The 24,772-nt window shown below is 39.8% G+C and overlaps 2 protein-coding genes across 6 annotated transcripts in view; one reads left to right on the plus strand and one right to left on the minus strand.

Moving 5' to 3' along the window:
* The window catches only part of mical2b (microtubule associated monooxygenase, calponin and LIM domain containing 2b), a 61,383-nt gene extending 48,775 nt beyond the window's left edge, over positions 1-12,608 (minus strand). For all 3 annotated transcript variants that reach the window (XM_085280710.1, XM_085280709.1, XM_085280708.1), the window contains exon 1: positions 12,430-12,608. The gene's annotated coding sequence lies outside the window, so the exon portion shown is untranslated. The remainder of the gene's footprint in view (positions 1-12,429) is intronic.
* Positions 12,609-17,503: 4,895 nt separating this feature from the next.
* The window catches only part of ppfibp2b (PPFIA binding protein 2b), a 100,831-nt gene continuing 93,562 nt past the window's right edge, over positions 17,504-24,772 (plus strand). For all 3 annotated transcript variants that reach the window (XM_085280712.1, XM_085280713.1, XM_085280711.1), the window contains exon 1: positions 17,504-17,657. The gene's annotated coding sequence lies outside the window, so the exon portion shown is untranslated. The remainder of the gene's footprint in view (positions 17,658-24,772) is intronic.

Below are 24,772 nucleotides of genomic sequence, written 5' to 3' on the forward strand. Positions count from 1 at the left end.
AGGTGGAAAACTGTGGAAAGAAACGTTTGAGTCAAAAACGGTCACTTGGTGAGTCAGTGAGTTAGCTCAGCAACTGCAGCAGCTCAAACTAGTCCTGCGAGTATAGTTACTAAATTAAAAAGCATCTAGATGCAAATATAAGATCCAGAGAAAGTAAAGCTACCCGTACCTGTGTTTAGAGCAGATTAGCCAACACATCTGATAGATGAATAAAGTCATCTACCATGAAAACTCACCGACTGTGGTCAGGTATTCTGAATGTAACGACTGTCTGCTTTCATTTGTTTTACATTATAAGTTTTGTGCTGCACGCTCAATCTGAAAGGATCATCTACTGAAATTTTGTCGGACACAGACTAAAGGACTAATTAACATCTGTACTTCTGGCGTTACCCATTACAGTTTAGTGGTGTAGTAGTAATGCTGGTGTATGCAACAGATTTTACCTGGGCAGGCAACCCAAGTGGCATATTTGGCAGCTAATCGATTGTGTGGTTTTGTTGTTGTACTCTTTAAAAAAATCTGTCAGAGAATGAAACTATTTGTGGTCAGTTTACAAAGAGACAGCGCTTTTGCTTTTATTTTGAAAGTTTTATTGTCTAGCAGTCCTAAGTATAATTCAAGAGCAGATCTTGTCTTATGTTAAGACTTGAACTAGAACCCAGAACCTGCATCAGGGGGAGAACCGATCCCTGCACCTTATCAAAACTATGGAGCAGAACATGACCGCTGTGGCCGGCTGCAGTCGGGGTTCGTTCTCGTTTCACTGGAGAGGCAGCTAAATATATCGCGCCATTTATTCATCACAAAGTAATTTGCAAATAAAATATTTCCAGGAAGCTTTATTCCCTCCCACCCTTGGGAACAAAGAGTTTGTGTTTTTGTGGAATAGGATATTCACAGAAACCAAAATTAGACACTTACATTTTATGCTTTTTGAAACTGACCTCTGAATGACAACAAAAGACTAATTGGAAACTCACTGACAGAATGACAAAGATGTATATTGAACCCAGTCTCCAACCCTCAATGACAGATGAGGTGTTCGAGCCTATTTTAATAATCTGCCACAAACAGTGTAAAAGCTTTTCAGTTGTAGGTCACAAGACTTTGTTTGAAAAAAATTAATTACTTGCCACGTAACAGAACTGTAGTTGTGTGAAGTTAATGGCCTGTCCAAGAGTGCTCTGAGAGAGGGATCAAAGCCGAGTCAACACGTTTCTACCCAGACAGACTGGATGCCAAAACAGAGCGAGAAATGACAGGGAAAAATACAAACTGGGGGTGTAGAGTTCAGAGAACTGAAATTTAAGGAATTTGAATCTGATTGGAGTGCAGGACTTGGCCAGGAGACAGCAGCAGGGATTGGTTATGAAAAACAGGAAATATGAACAGCTGGAACGTGTGGAGCTGCTGTCTTCAGAGACGCATCACACAAAAAGTGACTGCATCAGACCCTACACTAGCACAAAATGATCACAAATGAGTGAAAATTAAATAATGAAAGGACAAACACCTCTTAAAAATCTTACAGTTCGAGAGACACACACAAGCTAAAGCCATTAAAATGACCACACTAAACAGTGTCAATAAAACCTCCAGATGAAGATTTGATTTATTGCAGGGTTCCTGGATCCAACTGCATTAGGCTTACATTAGTATCATTTAGTATTAGTATCATTTCTAGCCATTCATTTAGTAAGAACTGAGCCAGTGAACTGAGCTCAACCTTCTGACTACGTAAGACTTGAAGGACAATTTCACAAGGAAAACAATTTCCCTTCTTCCTCCCATAAACCACTCACAGCCTTCTGTATTTCTAGTCCATTGTTAGCCTAAATCGCTGCTGTAAGATCAACAGATTGAATCCATCCGAGTTGGCAGTTCGTCTTGTAATCGGAAGGTTGCCGGTTCGAGCCACGGCTCGGACAGTCTTGGTCATTGTGTCCTTGGGCAAGACACTTCACCTACTGCCTACTGGTGTTGGCCAGAGGGGCCGATGGCGCGATATGGCAGCCTCGCCTCCGTAAGTCTGTTCCAGGGCAGCTGTAGCTACAACTGTAGCTGCCTCCACCAGTGTGTGAATGCGAGAGTGAATGAATAGTGTATTGTAAAAGCGCTTTGAGGGTCTCGAAAAGCGCTATATAAATGCAATCCATTATCATCATCATCATCATCTTGCATAATATAATAAGGAAAACAAAATGACAGTGAGTATAATTTACACATTCATCTGCGTAGCACCCAGTCCCCAACACCTACTTCCTAACTACCTGGTGCGTCATGAAAAGACTGTAAATAAAAGCTGGACATAGCCACTGCAAAAATCACTCATTGTGTTTGGAATCTGCAGTTAGACGTCTCAACATCAGCATTTTCACCATTTTGGAGCCAGAAGGGTCCATATTTAGTTATCAGCTAACGCTAGCAAGATGCATCCATAAATTGTGTAGCTGCAACACAGAGCAGTGCACCAGCTAGTAGAAGGTGAGCTACTATAGCAAAGAGGACGCTAAGATCAAAGGGTTACCATCTTTTGTTGAGTTCTTTTTATTATGTGGCCTCCTATTTCACATAAGCCTAGTTTGTTAGTATAAGAGGAAAAGAGACCCAGAAAGCAGCCTTGGTCCTGCTTTTTCCCCCCCTCACATTATTGCCATTAGGACAAAAACAGACAAATTTGCACAAGAGACATGAGACAGCTAACAAGGAGACACAATAATGTGTGTGTGCAGTTCAGACTTGTCCCATAGTAAGAAGTTGTTTTAGATTTTCATTTTATTCTTTACTCTCACTCAGCAGACGCTTTCTGAAGAACTAAAGAAACATACAAAGTCATTGCTGCTCACGCTGCTAAATGCCTTTCACAGGGACAATATCTTATAGGCACATCAGTTAAGCCCACATCTGAAAACGACACACCCATACTTAACCTACAGATAAGGAGCTCAAAGGGGGGCCAAACTCTTCGTCAGCTACATATTTGGTATCCCCTGGGTGGCAGACACAGTGAAGTGGGTCATTATGTAAAAGTACAGGATACAGGCAAAAAGGTATTTGTGCATTTGTGCAAGTAGACCTGCAAGTGTAAAATGAGTTAAATTAAGCAAAAGGTTTATATTGTTAAGCTCCTTAACAAAGACACATGGAGATACTGGAGATTCTGCTGCAACTTGGATCATGTGATCTGCCATTGGGTAAGTCACACATGTCATTTTAAATGTACACCAAGCAACAACTCTGAGGCCTATAAAATTAAGCCAGAAGTGCCAAAAACATTCGATCCTAGAATGGCCACTTGAGGCTTTTCAAGTGCCCACCTCCAAATCTGAAAAATAAAGCAAAAGCTATGATTCTTCTTCACTTTTTTAATTAGACAAAAGCCTAACACTACAACTATTATGCTAACGTATGTACTTTATTAGACAACTCTTCCTGTTAACCATTTTATCATAGAAAATGGGGGGAAAACTAAAGCAATTAAACAAAGGAATAAAGAACCAAGCAAAAGTTATGATGATGTAACAGATTTACTGATATTCGTGCACACTAATTAAAGGGTTAAAAGGGTTCAATTTAAATCTGTGCTCTCAACAAGCGCTGTCCTACTGTATGCAGAGCTATCAACACACACTTAAAAATTAGTAGCAGTCCATTTACCCTGTGCAACATTAAGTTGTACTGAATCATTTCCCACTGTTTGAGTTTCTGGCAGAAACCCTGTACATCCATCTTTTATGTACAGTCTGTGATTTCTATCTGCAATTTCACAACCTTCCAAGGACAACCACAGGAAGAACAATGAGGTTGACACGTATCCTAGCACACAGTCGACAGCTCTCAGGTTCCAATTGTGATCTTGAGCATGTGCGTTCTGTCAGTCAGACCTATAACTGTACAGGACAACACCTGACCCCTCACTGCCACGTTTGCATTCCTCACCTACATGAAGCCCACAGACGTCAGGGGATACATGATTACACAATCCTGTGTTGCAGCGAGTTTGATTGACAATGAGTAAATTAACAAGAATGTATTCTAAAAGAATATATCAAAACAATTATTGAGCTTGTTCCAACACAGAATAGTTTTACCAGATTTACTAAAAGAGACTCACCTGTAAGAAAAGTGTGTTACATTTTCAGGTTTATAACGGCACATCTGAAACTACTGCTTCCTGTTGCATCTCAGAACTTCTTACGTTCCCCAGTGTCCTCCTTAAGTATTGTATTTTAATACTGTCCAGGCCACACGAGTCAGAGATACCAAGAACTGTGTTTCTTGAGATATCATACACACGCTTATCACAGCTTAAGAATTTCACTTCTATAAGTTACCACAATGAAACCAATAGTGAGCATAAAGCAGAGGGGCCACATGAGGAACTTGGACTACTGTGGAGCGCCATACAAAGAAGCTGAACTCAGTTCTGCTCAATAATAATTGCATCTCTACACATTTATTCATGCATTTTTGGCCCATTTGACAAATTTTGTTGCCCTTCCAGCTCCAAGGATACAGCTGAACCTTTACAGCATAACTTCCATGATGGTAAAGTTCAGTCATATAGCATTTCAAACTGCTGCCGACTGAAACAAATACAGAGTTACAAACTGAAAGCAGGATAACAAAGTGCCACGAAAAAAGTAAAGAATCATATAGGAGTCCAGCAGACTGTTAGGCTCAGAGGATTGTGTCACCATATTGATTGATTTTTCAGGAAGTCTCAGTGAATTTTAAAAGAAAACAAAAAACCCCAGATATACTGACCAAAAGCATTCAGGAAAAAAACATGAATACAATCGGACCCATCATTGTTCCTTCTTCTCCTTACAGATGAAAAAAGGAACTACGTAAGGAAGAAAAAGGAAGTAAGATTTGCATCCAGTCTGGCTCATCACATGTAAATAAGGGAGCTGAAAGCTCCAAATATCCACAATTCAAATGCATGCAAATCCCTCCAGATTCATATGTACAGAAAAAGCAAAGTCACAAACCAAAATCAGATAACACCTGCTCTCAAACTCAGGCCGATGGGTTAGTGCCATCGTCGCACTTTGCAAACTACTAACAGAACAAAACACAGAAAATGTTTTTGCAAAAAACTGTAAAGATTTAGACTTTAAGTCATGAGCGAAAAATCTCTGAAAAACGCAAATAACTATTTTCTAATCTCTTTAAAAAGATGCACAGAGATATTTTATAGGAAATTTTTTTCAAGCCACCTAAAATCTTACAAAGGTAGACTGGGTCTGCATGTGAATGAAGCACTAAGATAATACCCAGCAGCAGTAACCAACTACTACATAATCCACATGATTTACTTGTTTACTTTTACTTCAGTGTTTCAGTACAAAAGAGCCGATTCTTTAGAGCTGATTAAAACTCAAAAGCTGTTATTCAGTGTTAACATGTTACATTTTGTACATACCATGAAGTGAAGAATGACACATGGTCCGAGAACTCTGAATGAGTTCTGCTCTTCAGAATTAACAGGGATATATATCAAGACCAAGATAAAGTCTGTATTCAACAGCCAGTCAATTTTCAGAGTTTAATTTGAAGAGCTGAAATTTCCTTTTAGGGATTTACTATACCACAATGGGTTTGTTTCTGTACATACAATCTACTAATAAAGGCATCGTGTTGTTAGTCCTCTTTGGTACAAAGGTTGCACTGAACAACAGGGGAGTGTTCGAACACTCAGTAAACAGCAATAAAACTAATCTGACTGTAAAAGGAAAGTCTTAGCGACATAAATTGCCTAAATTGGTATTGCTGAGACCAGAAGCATCGCAACATGTTCTGTGACATCAGGTGCTTTATTGACAAGGAACACCACAAAGGTGGCCGAAGGTAGTAGCAGGAAACGGCCCTTTGTTATGGAGTGTTTTCCAGTCTTATGGGACGACTGAAAGCCTTTTTCACCATGCAAACAATTCAGCTTCAGCTAATCTGACTTTTATTTACCTTCTTCTTCCTCCTCCTATCTTCTAAAAGAAGGACTGTAAATGAGATCAGCAGCAATTATTCCTCGGTGTGGAATCTTACACAGATACTTGATCAATTTACATGATGGAACATGTCAGAAATATGCCCAGCAGCAGAAGCGCCAACAATAGCAGGGAGTTTACAGTGTGTAAACTGTAGTATTTATACAGCACTTGTCTCAAAAGGGGAAACCCTGTGATGTGATGAGCTAAGTGAGTTCAGCTGGTAAACCTGCATTCACGTGGATGTTGATGATTGCACAAGCTTTGTGTCAGACCAGGTGGCAGTGTAATTCAGCGTGCATCACAACAGCAAAACTTGCTCAAGAACTGCGTGAAAACCAAAAAGATCTCAATCTGATCAACACTGTGAGATGTGCTGGAAAAACAACTCTATGTAAGTCCCACCTCGCAACTGAAGCTGCGCTCAACACTCAACTGCTATCTGAAGAAGACACGACACATCTAATGAATGTTTTCACCGACTGCAGCAGATTGTGCTCTTTGATAGTCACAAGAGCACTAACGACTGATATAGACCACTACAGAAGCACAGAAGGCCTGAAGTGTGAAGCTTACATGGAAGTGCCTCCAAACCTGCAGTCTTTTTAGTGGCCAGCAGGGGGCGACTCCAAAAAAGACTTCAGAAGAAGTCTGAGAAACGGCCGTTTCTCTGGCTCACTTAGTTAATACTTTCCTGATAAGTTTGAGGGCTAAATCAACGGTTTTAAGTAATTAAAGAATCATGAATGCGTGCCATTTTGTAAATTGTGGACACAGAAAGGAAGATTAACCAGCTAACAATGTGTCAGACATATTAGCCAATGTGGGCTGTACTTTGTTTCTCAGGAACCGCCTCAGGCTTGTGCCGTCTTGTTCAAAACACCAAAAACCAACAGCTTAAATCAAGTGGGTGGCTTCAAGTTGGTCATGTCCATCACAACACAACACAACATAACACTGGAAATTCTGCCGGTGGACAATCCCACAAATAAAAAGCAAATACGTAATGTCACAACATGAATTTACCATGTTGTGAAAAGGTTTCAAAACAATGAGTTTCTTTGCATTGGTCGGGGGAGCATCAAGTAAAGAATTACATAAAGTAATCGCACATGGAGAATTAAAAATCCATTTCCCAATACAAGCCTGCTTCAAGTAAAACTTCAGCTGCTAAAAAATAAACAGAAGCGCTTTCAAGTAAATTAGTACACACAAGCAAGTCAAACGTTTTAGTGTCAAAAGTTGGGAACCAAAGAACACATTTATACATTTACCATAATATTACTTTTGTTATTTGTACACCAAATAATAGTACATTTGTGGAATTTCGTGCCTTCTTATTGGGTTGGAACCATCAGTTGTGTTGTGGAGAAGTCGGGTTGGTACACAGCCAACAGCCCTATTTGACAACTGTTAGAATTCATATTATGGCGAGAACCAATCAGCTAAGTAAAGAGAAACAACAGTCCATCATTACTTTAAGAACTGAAGGTCAGTCAGTCAGAAAATTACTCAAACCTTGTCCCCAAGTGCAGTTGCAAAAACCATCAAGCACTAGGACGAAACTGGCTCACATGAGGACCGATCCAGGAAAGGAAGACCCAGAGTACCCTCTGCTGCTGAGGATAAATTCAGAGTCACCAGCCTCAGAAATCACAAGCTAACAGCACCTCAGATTAGAGCCCAGATAAATGCCACACAGAGCTCCAGTAGCAGACACATCTCTACATCAGCTGTTCAGAGGAGACTTTATGGTCAAATAGCTGCTAAGAAACCAAGACTAAGGAAAAGCACCAAGCAGAGGAGATCTATTTGGGCCAAGAAACACAAGGAATCGACATTAGACCAATGGAAATCTGTGCTTTGGTCTGATGAGTCCAAATTTGAGATCTTTTGTTCCACCTGCTGTGTCTTTGTGTGACACAGAAAAGGTGACCGGATGGTCTCTACATGCATCGTTCCCATCGTGAAGCATGGAGGAGGTGTGATGGCGTAGAGGTGCTTTGCTGGTGACGCTGTTGGGGAATTATTCAAATTTGAAGGCTACCACCACAGCATCCTGCAGTGACATGCAAACCACCCCATCTGGTTTGCGTTTAGTTGGACCATCATTTAACTTTGAGGAGGACAATGACCCGAAACACACCTCCAGGCTGTGTGCGGGCTATTTGACCAAGAAGGAGACTGATGAGGTGCTGAACCAGATAGCCTGGCCTTCACAGTCACCTGACCCAAACCCAGATTATTTGGGATGAGATGGACCACAGAGTGAAGGCGAAAGGGCCAACAAGTGCTCAGCATCTCTGGAAACTCCTTCAAGACTGTTGGAAAACCATTTCAGGTTTTTTAGGACCTCATGAAGCTCATCAAGAGAATGCCAAGAGGGTGCAAAGCAGTAATCAAAGCAAAGGGTGGCAATTTTCAAGAATATAAAGCATGTTTTGAGTTATTTCACACTTTTTTGTTTACTGCATAATTCCATGTGCGTTCATTCATAGTTTTGATGCCTTCAGTGAGAATCTACAGTGTAAATAGTTGTGAAAATAAATAAATAAACCATCAAATGAGAAGGTGTGCCCAAACTTCGGACTGGTAGTGTACATGTTTAGCCTGATCAAAATGTGCAAACACAGAGATTCTGTTCAGTTTACTTCTTACAAACATTTAGCAAAATGTCTTATCCTGTGTTTGTTCATCTTCTCCTGGGCAACACCAACTGCACTGACTCTCAGTTGTAAAGATGTTTTTCAGAAGTCTTAAGAAGAGATGACTTGCTTTGATTGTTCTTAAGAATTAAGACTGGAAGCGCTACACACAGTGCATGACTTTATTTCCCAACTGTTAACACAGACTGGGCTTGATCAGTCGTCACATCCAAATCGCATTCGCAATCGGCCCGACAGTCGTTAAATGTGCGCCCAGCTTTAGAGGACTTAAAGGATCTACTGCTAATGTCTCGGTGCCTGATACCACAGGAGACCATCAGAGAGTTTGCTGAAAGCTGTTATTGCACGAAGGGGACCCACGCAACTTTAAGGAGGTGGTAATATTAAAAGAGTGCTGTACATCACAAATGAATGACAAATGTCATAAACTGAAATGTTGCCTATCCATGCCACTTATCCTTCCAACTATTATTGCACAATTAGCTCACAAGTAGAGCATCACAGATGAGTCGCATCTTAGTGGTGAGTCGAGCCTGATTCAGTCCCAAAGGCTACTGCAAATTGGCTTCAATGCCATATGTTTGTTTGTACTGAGCAAAGCTTTAATTGGTTCGTGTGAGCCCTGAAATCAAACCCTTAATCCTCACGGGATTAACACCGCACACTGTTGAGGTTTAAGGCTTGATTATGTCCACAACTTGCATGCAGTTGTGACATTAAATGCCAGACAGTATGTCCACACTTAAAAGGAAGTGAATGACAAGCTTTCAGTAAATTATTTGCAAGGGTCCAACATCAAAGCATCTGTAGACATGATAACGCTGCAGTAAATACTAATTTCTACATATTTTAAATGGGTCTAGAGTAAATTTAAGACCACAACTTATGGAAGGATTTAGACCCATATGTCCTGCAGAGGTATAGGATTTTGCAGGCTAAGAATTAGACCTGTGGACTGCTGCTGTACAGTAGCCCTGCCAAACTTAGCTCTGTGTTATAAGGCAACTCAAACCTCAAGAACCACACAGCTCTGAACTTTGACTGGAAATAAGATAAGATGCTTTGGAGCTACAAAAAATAAATAAATAAAGGCATGAAGGTGAAAAAAGTGAAGCAGTTACCACCAATATCAGTCCAAACCTACAAGCTGCAGGCTATATTCTTTAGTAATCTTAAATATCATGCGCTTAACCAATTTAAGTTCTCAGCATAACCTTAGAAAAACCCTCTGACACACTCAAACTAAACTTGGCCTCTCTCATTTGATAGCAGCACCTCTGGTCAGCCAGTGACAGTGACGCCTGGCTCCCTGGTGTATTTTTGTCTCGCTGCCCCCCGTAGCTGATATGTGCAGTGGCACCCCCTTATAAGTCAAATGTTCATTCCAGGAAGTGAACGCTTGTGCAACAGCTTTTTTCCTTTCCCCACTGGCATCAGGGGAAAAAGGAAACACCAGTTTAAAAAGGGCTGAGATTAACATCTGAAGGGTTGGCATCAGGATGTGAAGATCAAAGTCTATGGAAAAAAAACTTCCACAGACTGTTACTGTCACATTTAGGTCAGTTAGGATTTACTGAAAGAAAAGGAATCTCTGCCAAGGCCATAAAAAGGGAATCTAAACAACAAATGACAAATTTCAGTGCCACCAATTAAAGGACAAAAGGTTAAAGGTTTTATTTTTTTAAATCTCCCAGTAGGCCAAGGGCAAAACCAGCATTCATGTATAATAGTGCTTCACACTATGAAGCCTAATACAGTGGAATTGGACTCCCAGTGTAAGACAAGAGACAGCTGACAACCATAACAGCAACCTGTCCAGCAAACCAACCAGAGGGGCAACACGAGAGGGAAAGGGTGGGGAAAAGAAGCAAGTGGATTGTCCACTAATAATTTAAAAAGGATAAAATGTTAAACCTGGAAACGTGGAGCGTGCTCGTTGGAGCAAAAGGATACACAGAGAATGCATGAGTAACATTAAACGTTCATTTAGTTTGTTGGTAACAGATTTGAGTCAGCTGCTGTGGGTAGTACAGAGTGTGGAAATGCTGAATTTAAAATTTGGTTTCCTTGTTCAGCAGACAAAAACACCAACAACAAATAAAATCTGGAAGATTGAGAACAAAGCAAAATGTGAGATTCAGAACAAATACCAAATAATAATTTGCCTCGTCTATACACAGGTTTGTTTGTTTTGTTTTTTTAACGTTTACCCACCACTTGTGACAGACCCAGCCAACGATATTGGTAAATGCTATCTTATCTGCCGCCAAGCCAATATCAGTCAGCAAAGCCAACAACATGAAAGCACTTCGAGTGTTCAACCGAGTACAAAGACACTATATTAAGTACCAGTCTACCTCACCATCAGCTAATTTATCAGTGCATTTTCCACTTAGTGTTGCCACTGGGATGTCTCTACAACTTTGTGTGGTTGCAGACGGGTCCGTGCTTCCTACTGATGTGACAATCTCAACTCCTGCTGTGGAGTTTGTTTCATTTCACCTGAAATCAACTCTTTTCTGAAGTTCTGCACAGGAGCACAGCCAACAACAAATATTTTCCTCCCTGCAATTACTCGTGTTCAGAACAGTCATTTAGGACTTATCTAATTCCTGCATCTCTGACTTTTTAGGCCTCCATGGTGACCAAGCTGCTTCTGACCAACACTCACATTAAAAGCTGTAAGCTACTTGCAATAGGTGCTACTAACAGCGTACGAAAAGTTGGCTCCCAGCTTTGTTTTTCTCCTCAAGTCCAACAACTGAGAACAGTCTCTTCACACCATGGCGTGGTTATGTAAAAATGGAGCGCGTAAATCTTTATTGTAATGATACTAATCCAGTTTTTTGTTGTTTTTTTTAGAAGAAGAATAAACTGAGTGTAATTCTGTCCAACTACTGAAACATTAATCCACAACAACTGGGCGGTTCTCAAATGAAACTAGTCATCGGTGCCTGATTGAATTTCACATCTCAGAGGACAGAAGGAAAAACACCTCACTACAAAAGTTTTAATGCACCTACACTTGTTGGAAACTTCAGCAAATTAGTAAACCTCTTTCCTGTATGTCTGATGGGAGAAGGGTCCATATGTTAGTCTCCACTATAGAAACTTCTCTGCTTTCAACAATATAAAGCCTTGCAAAGGCTCTTGCTCAAACTCAGTTGTAAAACCTCAAATTTAATGTCTTTCTGGCTATAAATAATTGCAAGAACAGAGAGAAAAAAGATAAAGATAATAAACGACATAAATATGGCATTTAATTGATGTATGGAAATTGTGTTGATTCATATAAATGCATTCAAATGTTAAAGAGCAGTTCTATAACAGGCCACGCACATTATTTATTTTCTCGACAGATTTCAAAATAAAAGTTTAACTTCTTCCTTTTTTCAGATTCTCGGTGATTTGAGCTTGTTCTTGTCATGCCACCTGTTGCGCGCTTGCGACGTGTTAAGTTGCAGCAAATGCTAAATAATTTACCAACAGCAGCAACAGCAAATGAGGGGGCTCAAGATCCGACTTGTCAGCAAAGTCACCAAAATATAAACCCGTGTTAACCTGCCATCCCCGTATGTGTGTCTGTGGGTGTGTGGTAATAGTGTGGGACTGTTGCTAAATAAATAAATTACCTGCAGTTTCTTACCAGCACCTTTAATGTATTAAACAGAGTAAGGAAGACTGTGTGCGGTGAAAGTTAAACATACGAGGCGTTTAAAACCAGCATTCGTGATTAGCGCTCAGTGGTGCGTTCGCTGTCAGATACTCACACCGGAGACTCCATGAAGCCCAGCGGCCGGTGAAATGTCAGAGGTCCCGCCGCAGTCCTCCACGGCTAACAACGCTCAGCTTTCGGCCGTGGAGACGCGGCTTTATGTACTCCGTGGGCGGTTAACAGTGCAGCGCGTCCGTGTCTGCAACCTGCTCCTCACAGCACAGTCACCGTATCAGCACCGATCCCCGCGACGAGCGTCTAGTTAAGAGCGAGACTACAGAGCGAGGTTAGCACTTCCGGTTACTGCCCCCCCCCCCCCGCCCCGAGGCACACAAAAACCTCAACTAGGCAACTTGGAAAGAGATTCATTACACAGAAGTGTGAAGTTCACTGTTACACTCCGAATTTAAAAGGTTTAAAAATAAACATTCAATACCTTCAACAACTTGTGACGATGTGAGCTCCACTTCATTATAACATAATATGAAAATACTGCAGGGTCCTCCTAATGAAGAAAATACTTTTGTCTTTTTATGCAAATGTACTGTTTATAAGATTGGGGAAACCTGCAGTCAGCTGAGACTGAAGAAGTCACTTGGATGAGTGATAAAAAGTTTCTCCCACTGAAAATGCTACGTCCGGATGAACAGAAATAAACTTTTGGAGACTTTTTTCTTTTGTGTGCAATATCTTCTGCCACAGTCTGTCTGAGCTGGGTTTAAAAACATATATGAAATTACATTCTTGTTTCAATTTGCATCACATATGGAAATAAATGGTTGAATGGGCTGCTATTGGCACGTTTCTACTCAGTTTGACCAAATCAAATACAAATTCAAGTCTCATTTACCCAATAATACACACATTCATACAGGGCTTTTATCTAACATTTCCTCACACTCTGATGGATACACTCTGAGTTGAGTATCTTTGATACATGAACTGGAAAGGCTGAGATCAATCAGCTGTCCTTGTTATTGATGGATGATCCGCTTTACCACCTTACCAACAGCTGGGTCAAATAAAGGCTGGGTTATGGGAGAGATTGGAAATGCTCCACCGAAATGATTTATTGCATTGAATCGTATGACTATGTCTGCAAATGTTCTGAAAAACTCAAAACAATCTCAATTTAAAAATATTAAAAATATATATTTTTTCCATCTTGACTGATATCTTAGAGAAATAGGCTGACTATAATTTAAAATAGTAATTTCTGGGTTTTTTTCTGCAAAAACAATGCATATTTTGTTAATGTTAACAAATCACAACCTTAAATATTTAGCCAATCAAATATCTATTATACAAGTCTATAAACTCAGCTACATAGTTAATATTTTTCATTAATTAAAAAGACACAGCTCTACTTGCTGCAGTTTTAGAGTTCTTACATGGAAGCCCCATTTTTGACAAGTAAAAATAATCACCAATGTCAGAAGTTTGGGCAAGAACACTTTATCCAAGGTAATTTAAAGACATTGCTGTCCTTACAGAGTTTATTTACACCAAAAAGTTTTTCCATAAAGCTTTCCTAGATAATGTAAATATTATATGCCAGCAATGTTAACACTTAAATGTAAATTGGGCACATGGCATTAAATCTACAGGTTCAGACTTTTATTTTGAAATTGAATTTGCTTTGTACAGTTTCCTGTATCTCGGCTACCTTGACACAGAAAAAGGCGGGTCTTCCAGCGTCTCCAATCATATCTAATGGGGAACTGAGTGTTAAATTCAAATGTATTTTTCTCACCTTGCATTTAAATCACAGAGGAAACCAAAAGTAACGCAAGTACAACAAAGACTTCTGTAGTACTCGCTATACTTATAGCGCAATACTAAAATAATGTAATCAGCTATTGATTTTAAATAGCAGAAGGAAAATGTAATAATAATAATAATAATAATAATAATAATAATAATAATAATAATAATAATAGCAAAAACAACAATGGTCTTTCTTGGCTAACCTACTTTCCTGTGGAAGGGAAACTGAACTTACCAAATAAAGCTCTCCTACACTTGTTCATATTGCGTCATGCAATACATATATCACATATTTTAGCATTGAAGATATCTTACAGGTTGTGTCATCTTACCGAGATGACAACTCACACACTAGAAGCTACCGAACACATTCCTCTTGACATTGTCACCTTTATATTTCCAGCTTTCAGCGGTCAGACTCTCTCCCTGCGATGCTTGGTCCTGCTCTGCCATCAGGTGGTGGAAAACTGCTATATCATCCTGATAGAGCGCAGTGTGTGTGTTATCCTAACAGAGCAAATATTAAATCAAGCGACAGGGACTTCTGGATTACACAAAATGACCACTGTGAAGTTTGGGTGGATGTGTATTAATAAAATAGTCGATTCACTATCACAATTCCATAACAGGTATCTCCTCAGAGACTTTGTATCCAGTTATGCAAACAGGTGAGAGGAACCTTTTGATGCCATTAGATTATCCTCACAATGTCAACACGTGTTCTTTGAAAGAACACAATCATATTGTCAGTTGCTGGATCTCCAAAATCCATTAAACTGAGCGCCTCATCAGCTTAGCACCTTGAGTTTTTACAAATGTCAGTGATGATGCCAGTGTGGAGGTTTTTAAACCTTATTGAAATCTCACTCCTCAACTTTAAGCCAGATTTTCTTAACTAACCACCTGATCAGGCTAATGGTGTTTTTACAAGGGCTGCTCTTCTTTAATGATGTTATAGCCAAACAAAACTACACTTTGTACACGTGTGCTCATAAACATATTGGATATTTCTTCCTTTTCTCCTCCATCCTGCCCACGTTTCCCCTCAGATGTGTCAGCAGCCTGTGCACAATTTGCAGGAGGCCCATTAACCACTTCAGGCTCCACAGAGTCTGACGTTAGTTCATCTTCCAGTGGAGGCGGTGCTGTGATTTGATCATCGTCCTGACAGTGGGTATGAGTTTGTGTCTGCTGTACCAGTGGATTGTATATTTTATGGACTAAAGACTTTTGCTAAAGTTAAAGTTACAGAGTTTACCTCTTTATTGGCTTCTTTTAAATAGTCTGTGATTGCTTTGTTTTTCCAACAGTTATACTGCAGGATCTCATTTTCCTTCTTCAGTGTCTCCAACACTGACTGTGAAATAAACATATGATTGGTTTTCTCAGTTTTCCTTATATTATTATAGTGTCTTTGCCTTACAATATAAAGCACCTTGAAGCAACTGTTGTTATGATTTAGTGCTATAGCTTTTGATACGTCTAATAGCTTCTTAAACATGTCATCTTTCTTAAACAAGTTATAAAATATCACTTTGGTAACTGATAGATTATGACCAGTTGTATTCACAGAGCAATAAAACAGTAATGGATAATAAGGGGGAGCTCAACATACCTGCAGTGGCTTATTACAGCAACTTGTCATTAATTAATTGTAGACACCAGGAATTTTGAAATAATCTCTTGATATACTCACTACCTGAGCCATCAATAGTGAAAGCATGAGGAACTGTTTCTCTACTGAGATTAAAAATCCATTGCTGCACGATCATTTCTGCTGTTGCTTTGGAAATCCCATGCACAGTCCTCTTTGTTTTGGAGAAAGAAGACATGGCTGATTTTAGGTGGTTTAACTTCAGCTGTCTGTGAAGGTTCTCAGTCATCCAGGTCATCGTAGTCTAAGGAGCTTGCAAATAAAAGCGTCTGGACTTCTTTAAGTTGCTTGAAGACGTTTCACCTCTCATTCGAGAAGCTTCTTCAGTTCTAAGGGTCAAATGGTGGAGAGTCCCAGATTTAAACCCAGTGGGAGTTTCCCCCTCAAAGAGGGACAAAGGACCCCTGATGATCCTCTACCTAATCACATGAGCCAAGGTTTCGGGTGAGCTCATTGTGAACTTTATAAACGCCTGGATTCTGGATTCCAGATATTGAAAGCATGTAGAATATCTATGCTGTTACTGTGTGTGTGTGTGTGTGTGTGTGTGTGTGTGTGTGTGTGTAAATCACAATAACAGGCTCTCGTGTAGATGCAGTGCTGTGTGTACTACTGGTTTCTGATTTGTGTTTGCTACAAAGAAAACAACAACAGCTGTAACACGTTGTTTTTGTAGAATTTATCACATCAATGGCGATATTTATTTAAAAAAGTAAATATTAATAAAGAATGCAATCAGTGATTTTCTTGCACTGATAATGTACACTCAAGTATAATTATGACTTTACATCACTAGATGGCAGTGTTTGATTATAGAAAAAATAATAATAAAGCGAAGCTAAACATAAAATGGACATTTCCCCCCCCCCCCACGTTGTTTGGTTGTTTTTAGCTGTTTGCAATTTCGGATGTTACTGTCTCAACCTCTTAAAGATAAATTAATTGTTATTATTATTATTATTATTATTATTATTATTATTATTATTATTATTATTATTCAATAATATTATTATTTTATTTCAAATTTCCGATTTTTAATTTAAATTTACTTATTGTTTATAATATTTTTGCACAGTCAAGGAGCAGTTCAGGAAGCATTTCCCTGTGTGTTGTACTTGTATGACTCTATGAATCTTGAAATCTCGTATTATTACTATTACTATTATTACTATTATTCTCATTATTATTACTATTATTAGTAGTAGTGGTATCACTCCCCCTCTTTTCCCTTAAATGCAGAGCACATATTTCAGGTTCAGGCAATGTGAAGAACCTTTTGGACAAACGTTTGAGTTTGGAGTCTTAAAACCAAATCGTTATCCGGATTACCACAGATCGATGCCTCGCTGCGTTCATGAATATCGGAGACATCACTTGTAGGATAATGAGGCTAATTTAAGACGTTAAAATCTTTGGCTTATCATTTGAATAAAACACAACAGCAACTTTGACTAGTACTGCACAGTATTACAATCATCATTGGTATTTGTTGGATCCAAGAAGAAAAGATACAAGTACTACAATTAGATGGTTCCTTTTCATTCTCTATGAGCGCACTGCGAAACATATCATAATGTTCAATGTAGATCTAAAAGAGAGAGAAATAGTTTCAGGAGTTCCGAGGAGCTCGTAAAGGCATCGTGCGTATCACATGGCAGGTGATAGAGCTGAGGGAGCTGGCGCTACAGTGCAGCGCAGAGTACACACAGACAGACAGTTAACACAGGTCAGGGCACCTTGCGCGCACGACTGCTGTATGTACGCGTAATGGCGCGTTTGTGCCCTCTCACTTTATCTTCAAGCGTCTCCCAGAAACGCAGTTAAAGGATTTGTTTGGACTGCGCGTCAGAGGGTCGCACAACGTGAGTAACATGACTTTAATGTAGTAGTTTCCCCGCATCTCTAATACATTTAAACTCCAACTTATTTTTGTGTGAAAATAGCTTTTTCATTTCGGTAATTACATTTTACAAGTTGTTGTTTTGCTGCAACAAAAAAAGCACCAAATATTTGACAAGTTGTCTAATTCCTGAGTAATTAGCGTTCAATATGTGCGAGTTAAAGTGCGGCTAATGTTTTTGTCTTCTTTTACTTAAAAGTGAATTTGTGGTCCGAGGTTCGCAGATAGTGCTTATGGTGGCACTCAGTTATGTCAGGAGAGACTTCAGCACAGCCTGTATTTCAAATATTGTATTAAGTCTTAAAAATGCTTCAGTGATAATCCTGCTGGGGTTGTGCTGCGAGCATATCAGCCTTTCTATTAAGAGTAATTGGGACATAAGGTTGAATGGGACAGTATAAGTATACATGGTTTGTTTTCTTCCTTGTACATGCAAAATGACAACTTCTTTTGTTAAGGCGGAGCTCTGAAACCAAATAATGAAAAATAAATGTGCAAGCTGTTGTGGCATACACGGGTGGGCGGGGCTAGCTTCAAACAGAAAAGCATAGGCTGAGGAACTTAGCATACGCATAAAGGTAATATGCTGCTGTTGCTGCTGCCGTAAAAAGGTATTACATAGGTATTTTTGATTGGTCCTTTCACCTTACTAACTTCGCAGTAGAGACGAACTTTGCATTTTGCAGATCAGTGACCTCCGACACCCAGTCACTCAGATCTTCTACAGAATGTAGTGATGAAGTCTGTATTCTGAGTCACTACATGGCACAAATGCATGACACACCTAACAGACGTGGGTACTTTAAAAACCCTCACCTCGCCCACTGAGGGCCGTAACAGTACCATGACAGTACCCAGCTATTTCCACTAGTAAGTGATTTCCTGTGAAAGTGAGGCAGTTTTATACCGTAATGACTGTGGACAGAAATATGATAGAAAAAAAAAGCAAAATTATGTCAAAGTAAAGGACAAGTATGACACAAACTGTGCAACATGCTGTAAGTTTCTAGCAAAGCTGAAATAAGTAGTCAAATGTTCGGTCCCAACAGGGAGATGTTACGAAAATAGCGCTTTGGGTCTTTTTACACAAAAAGGGTTTGGTGTGCTTTCTTGGAGTATGATCTGCTCTTAATTCCAGCTCAAATAGATGCTAAACCTCTTCATCTTTACAGAATATCACATAGTGGGCTGAAGCTTTTCTTAGAATTTACAACAAGAAAGTTTACACAAGCCAGAAATTCCAAAATCGTCCCCGTCACCCTTAATTTTGCCTACATTGTATATCCCATTATATATATTTTTCTACATAACAACAAAATGCAACATGGTCTGTTGGAGACAACATGGTAGTTTCACTGTGACACGGGTGTTTCTCCGCTTGCTTGCTCAGTCATGTACTGTCAGCTCGGAGCTATTAAATTATGTTTAGTTGCACCGACACATGCTGTGTAATTGCAGATCATCAATTTCTGACAGCGTGAGTAAAATGGAAAGGGGGCGGGTGAAAGAGGGGGGACGCTGATATGCTAACAGCAGAATATCAAGGTTGATGTGTGGCCCCCCTTCGCTGAAGCATCTGTTCCATCTAAGGCTGGAGACAGAGTACACACACACACACACACACACACACACACACACACACATGCACGCATAAACATCAGAGACATGAGAGAGCTGAAGGAGCCTCCTGCCAGTGAATACATCAGGCCGGTGCCTCCTTTCTGTTGCAAATCTCATTTTAAAAAGAGACGGAGTTGAAAGGCATCATTGCCGCTGACGACAGTGAACTGATTAACGCTGCTGAGGTTGGCACTTGGGTGGCATTAGCACACGGAAACAGAAGAAATGCACACAGGAGCTCGGCTGAAGTGGCAGTTGATAAAAGCCCTAAATTGGTAACATTTATTGTTGCAACAGTTTATTTTTGACAATAGCGCTCATCGGCTTGTCGTGATAGGTTTACGCAGGGTGCACACACACTGGGTCAAGCAGATGATGGCACTCATTTCTGTGATCAAAGCTGCTCGTCTAAGTCCCAGAGTGGCCATGTTCAGATGATTGCTCTGTCATCTTTACAGCCGCTGCCGTCCACGGCTATGGTGTAGTTCCACTGCTGCTTAGAGGGAGAGACAAAGGAGAAGAGGAGAGATATGGGTGAGAGGAATGAAAGCGAAATAGCAAAAAGAGGAAAAGCGTAGAAACCTGAAAAGACAAAGTCAGGCTGTTAATCTTGCTGAAGTGAAGGAGTGAAAGAAAAGTGTCAGAGAGAGAAAGAGGAGAAACTCTGGCTTGTCCGAGGCGATCTTTGGCTTTCTTTGTCGAGGAATGTGAAGAGGTGTTAGAGAACAGCAGAGGCTAGATGCTGCTCATGCTGTGTTGTCCCATTTAAGAGAAAATAAAGTAGTAAGAAATTTGCGGATTCCAGGAGGAATAAGCAGAGCAGAAAGAAGGTAAACGAAAGGATTAGGTTTTTCTTTGGTTTTTCAGACGTTATTTTGCTCCTTCTCAAATCCTCGCTGCAGCAACGCAGTGTGCAAGGGATGAGTTAAAGGTTTAACATTTGATAAAAGGGAGTACTGTGTTGGTGGAAGTGCTCGGTAATGTGTAAAAATATGCAAATGTATCATGTCAAAGTGTTATGGAACTTCAGCACATCTTTAATCCCCCTACTCGAGTGCAATAAGTGTGCAGCCTGCGGTGTGTGGATACTGGAGGCTGCTCTAGAAAGGAGGTAAAACTAATGACTCACTGAGGGTGTTTGACATTGTTTCAAAAACCAAGCATGGCTATGTTTTTTGAGGATTTCTGACCTGCCAAAAAGAACCTCCGCCTCTCAGGTGTGATACCAGGTGATGCTTATGACTATAATTCCAATGTCTGCGTCCACCAACCAGCCACAGTTTACTATATGTCCACGAATTGTGCCTGAGCCTTCCAGTCATTGTGACTTACACTCACACTTGACACTTTATTAGGCACACCTTGCTAATAACAACCCTCACCCCTCTTTTTCCTTGAGAACTGGCTTAATTGATCAAGGTGCAAGATTTGGGTCCATACTGGCATGATAGCATCACGCCGTTACAAAAAATGGAGACACTGTGGTCATGGCCACTGAGAATAATGAAATAGGCTGGGTGTTTAAACAATGCTCGGCTGACAGCAGGATGTATCGAAGCTTTCATGTTGTTCATGCCAAATTCTGACCCTTCCATCTGAATGTTGCGGCACAAACTCATTGGACCAGGCAACATATTTCCAGTCTTCTGTTGTTTTCATGATCCTGTGGGAACTGCAGTCTCAGGTTTTTGATCCTAGCTGACAGGAGGGGCACCTGGTGTGGTCTTCTGCTCCTTCTTTGCCCATCTGCTTCAAGGTTCAAGCTTTTGTGCATTGAGAGATGCTCTTCTGCATAACTTTGTTTTCAAGACAAGAGTGGTTATTTGAGTCCTGCTTTGTTACTGTAAAACTCCCCCATTAGCTTTTGTATGACAGCCTGAAATATCATTTTTATGCTCATTATGCAACTTGATCTGATTAAGAAAAAAAGGTGGGGGGTTGTTTGAGGGGGTTAAAGCAGCTAACGTTTGCATCGAGGGTTTATCATCTACCCTTTGAAGAAGGGTAGATGATAAACGGGGCACAATAAGATTTAAAAGCAAGTAAAAAAGTCAAACATGTTTAAAAATAATAGCCCCATATGAGGGGGCAAACCATACCCGCTCTGGTGGCTCTTTGTGCTGTCTCACCTGCCTTCCTAGAGGCAGGGAAAGAAAAGACAGAAGGCTAATAGGCAAGTGCAAATGTAGAAAAATAAAAGCTGTTTGTTAAATGAACATTACAGTAAACTTATATTCATACGTATTGATTTACAGTGTTATTTAAGTGGATATCAAGAAAAGCCATTGAAGATAAAAGCTTATATGATTTGATTTTGGTAGGTAAATCTTGTTGAGTTGTTCTGAGACTGTTAGATGGCACTGCACTTGAGCAATTTTGTCCACTTTTCTGGATTAATGGGAGTAAACATTTGTTTTTTAAGGGGTAATACGTTCATGTGTTTTGTACTGAAGCTGCTCGGTTTTTTATGGCATTGAAACACTCATGCACATGCATGGGTCTGGGCATGTGAGCGAGTCAGTGATCAAATCTCACAGTTAGACTTGTCAGAAATGATATCAAACAAAGCAGCTGATGAAGAGAGCAGAGAGGAGGTGAAGAAGAGCTTTACAGGGCAATAAATCGGGAAGTAAGGAGAGGGGAGGTGCACATTTAAGGTAAAGAGTGGTGAGTTTAAGGACACTTTGACAGCAGGAGTTACGTAATAAAGTGATTCATTTAATGAGATGCCAACTCCTAGGTAGATTGTGACATAGTGTTCACGCGCACTTTAATGCTGCAGACCAGCGAGCTGCCAGAAATCCTGGTTTTATAGATAATCAGTTAATCAGATGCTTGATTGGCAGCACCTGACTGCTATTTACCTACTAAATTCCAATGAAGCACTAGTGGTGTGTTCACTGCATAGAGTCCTATAGTCTTGATTATTAATATATATTAGTATAAAGAAAAGGTATTCAGAGCAACATTTGCACTATTGGTGCATGGATATTTTTATATTTTATATTAAATAAGTCTTCTTTTCTTTTCTGTTTACATCTTTAAGTAGAAGAAAGTAGAGCTGTGTTGATATCAGATTTTCACAGACCTCTCTAAGAAACTTATAGTGGCTCAAGATTTTAATAGAAATAATAATTTAATAGCAATAATGCTGTGATTCAAACTAATTTATCTAGAACTTGGTTTATTGTTCTTTTTTTTAATGTTTTGGATAAAACATTTAAAAAAATGCAAAAACTGTTTGGTCTTTGAATCTTGCAGCACGTTATTGCTTCATCTCCTCATGAACAGTGAAAATGGTCAGAATACAGCGTATACCTAAACCTACAGTGATTCCTTTGAGTGACTGACATTTGCTGGGAGTGTCCACAGCAGTATGTGGCTTTATGTCCTCCGCTATGTACACAGATGGACTGCTATACAGTTCATCTGTGTACATATGTATACATCAGTACATCTCTCCGTAGTACATCTGTATATTTGCTCTTTGTATAGCAATATAAACATCTATATACTTCACTTATTTGTACATAATCTGTACATAACTATTCCCACCTTTTATACTACCCCTTTCTGTATATAATCTGCTCTTATTGCACTTATTGCTCTTTGCACTTCTAATTAGATGCAAACTGTATTTCATTAGCCTGTATTTATACATGTGTAATGACAATAATGTGGGATCCTTGTACTTGTACCACATAGACAGTTATTTTTATGTATTTTCTTCTGATCCTTCAGAATTTGGTCTATAAAAAACAAGTGTGTGATGTGTAGAAAATGCAGAGATATGTATTGTGTATCAGCCTTATAATGTCGAGACAATGTTTGTGCCCTTATTACCCAGCCCAATGTCTGCCAGCAGTGACTCTGTAAGGACAGTAAAATGTTAAAATGTCTATAAATAAAAATGTTGCCCTCTTTATCCCGATTTTTAAATAATTATTAATAATAAAAGCAATGATATCAAATATTTTACCATATTATGACATTTTAGCCTTTTAGCTGCGCTGCTATGCTGTGTTTCAGTTACTCTATGAATTTGGCTTTTGTTTTCATTTCTGCTTCTGTGCTGTGAGGATATAATCCTCATCCTAGTTTAACTAAGTCCAGTACCAATATTCACTCCTGAATACTTGGCCAATGTCAATATTTGTATTGGATTACATTTCAGTGTAGTATTTGCCTCTGCTCTATCCTCTGATGCAAGAATCGGAGACGCCCGCTGTGTTCACTGCAGCGGCTGAGCTCTGTGCTCAGTTGTTTTATTCCAGGAATTTGACCACTAGTGTTGTTTAAGCGTCACTTTTTTTGTTTCACTTGGGACTTCAACAAGTAATACAATAATAAAGACAAATTTATAAACACACAAGAATGGGTTGCAAATATTTGGCCCAATTACTTGCTCTTTTGATGTAACTGAAGCTTGAGTGTGAAGGAAGATAATCCTGTAATTTTCCTCTTCAAATCAAAATGGAAAACTGGACGTGTTGCGCTGTGTCTGCCCAGGAAGCAGTCATGTTGAGTGTCCATAAAGCTTTACATTAAGGTTGAGTAAGCTGAAATTAAATGAGTTTGTGTGTCAGACTGTCTGCGTGTCTCCTTCAGGATGACATTTACCTGAACCACACAGAGCTTCTCATGCGGCTGTAACATTATCAGGTAACGTGATCCGTCTCTGATCATGTCCAGATAGCTTGTTAGGAGGTTGTGACTCGGACTCTGTGTAACCCTAGTCTGCTGCAGCCGAGGTGCTGGCCTCTCGCACTTCACTGCTTCTTCCTGCTCGATGTGCTCGACTTTAGAAGCTTAGAAGTTTTTACTATCCTGCTAACTTGTGTTTGGTGTTTTATTTACTCAGTGGAAAATCGTTCTTTTCAGCCTGAATTTGTATGGAGGGTAATAAGGATGCCAGTTGACTGCACTCGACCAGGCTGGCGGCCAGAATCCTTGAGCTCCATCTGAATCAGCTGCAAAGCACCAGTTGGCTTGCTCTACTGGGACACACATAAAAAACCGAATTGATGCATAATCAATTCTTCATGTCATAGTTTGAGGGTCGTGCAAATTTGTGGACTATCTGTGAAACAGGGAACTAGGAGGTGGTCTTCAACTGTGGGAAAACTGGGAAACTATGAGAGTAATGGACAGCATAGAGGTGGTTAGCCAGTTAGCCTTAACTTTGTAGCAACGTTGTGATACTGTATGTAATATTATATACAATGTATATTAAAAAATTTTTAAAGTTACATATAGCTCCAAACTGTAACTGTAACTGGAAAAAGAAGATGGGGAATTTTGAAGAGGAATCATGAGAAAAATGCTGTTTCTGCTTCTTTGACCTCCTTCAATTTTGCACTTGAAGGTCAGCGTACTGGTCATGACATGCTGCTTGTTACTCTGAAAATAGAAAGTGTTGTCCTCGGCTAAAGGAGGAGGATGATGATCACAGTTACA

Source organism: Mchenga conophoros, linkage group LG7, assembly GCF_057382185.1.
Source record: "Mchenga conophoros isolate Kocher_MC1m ecotype Shallow Benthic linkage group LG7, M_conophoros_male_GT1.1, whole genome shotgun sequence".
In the NCBI taxonomy this organism is placed as follows: domain Eukaryota; kingdom Metazoa; phylum Chordata; class Actinopteri; order Cichliformes; family Cichlidae; genus Mchenga; species Mchenga conophoros.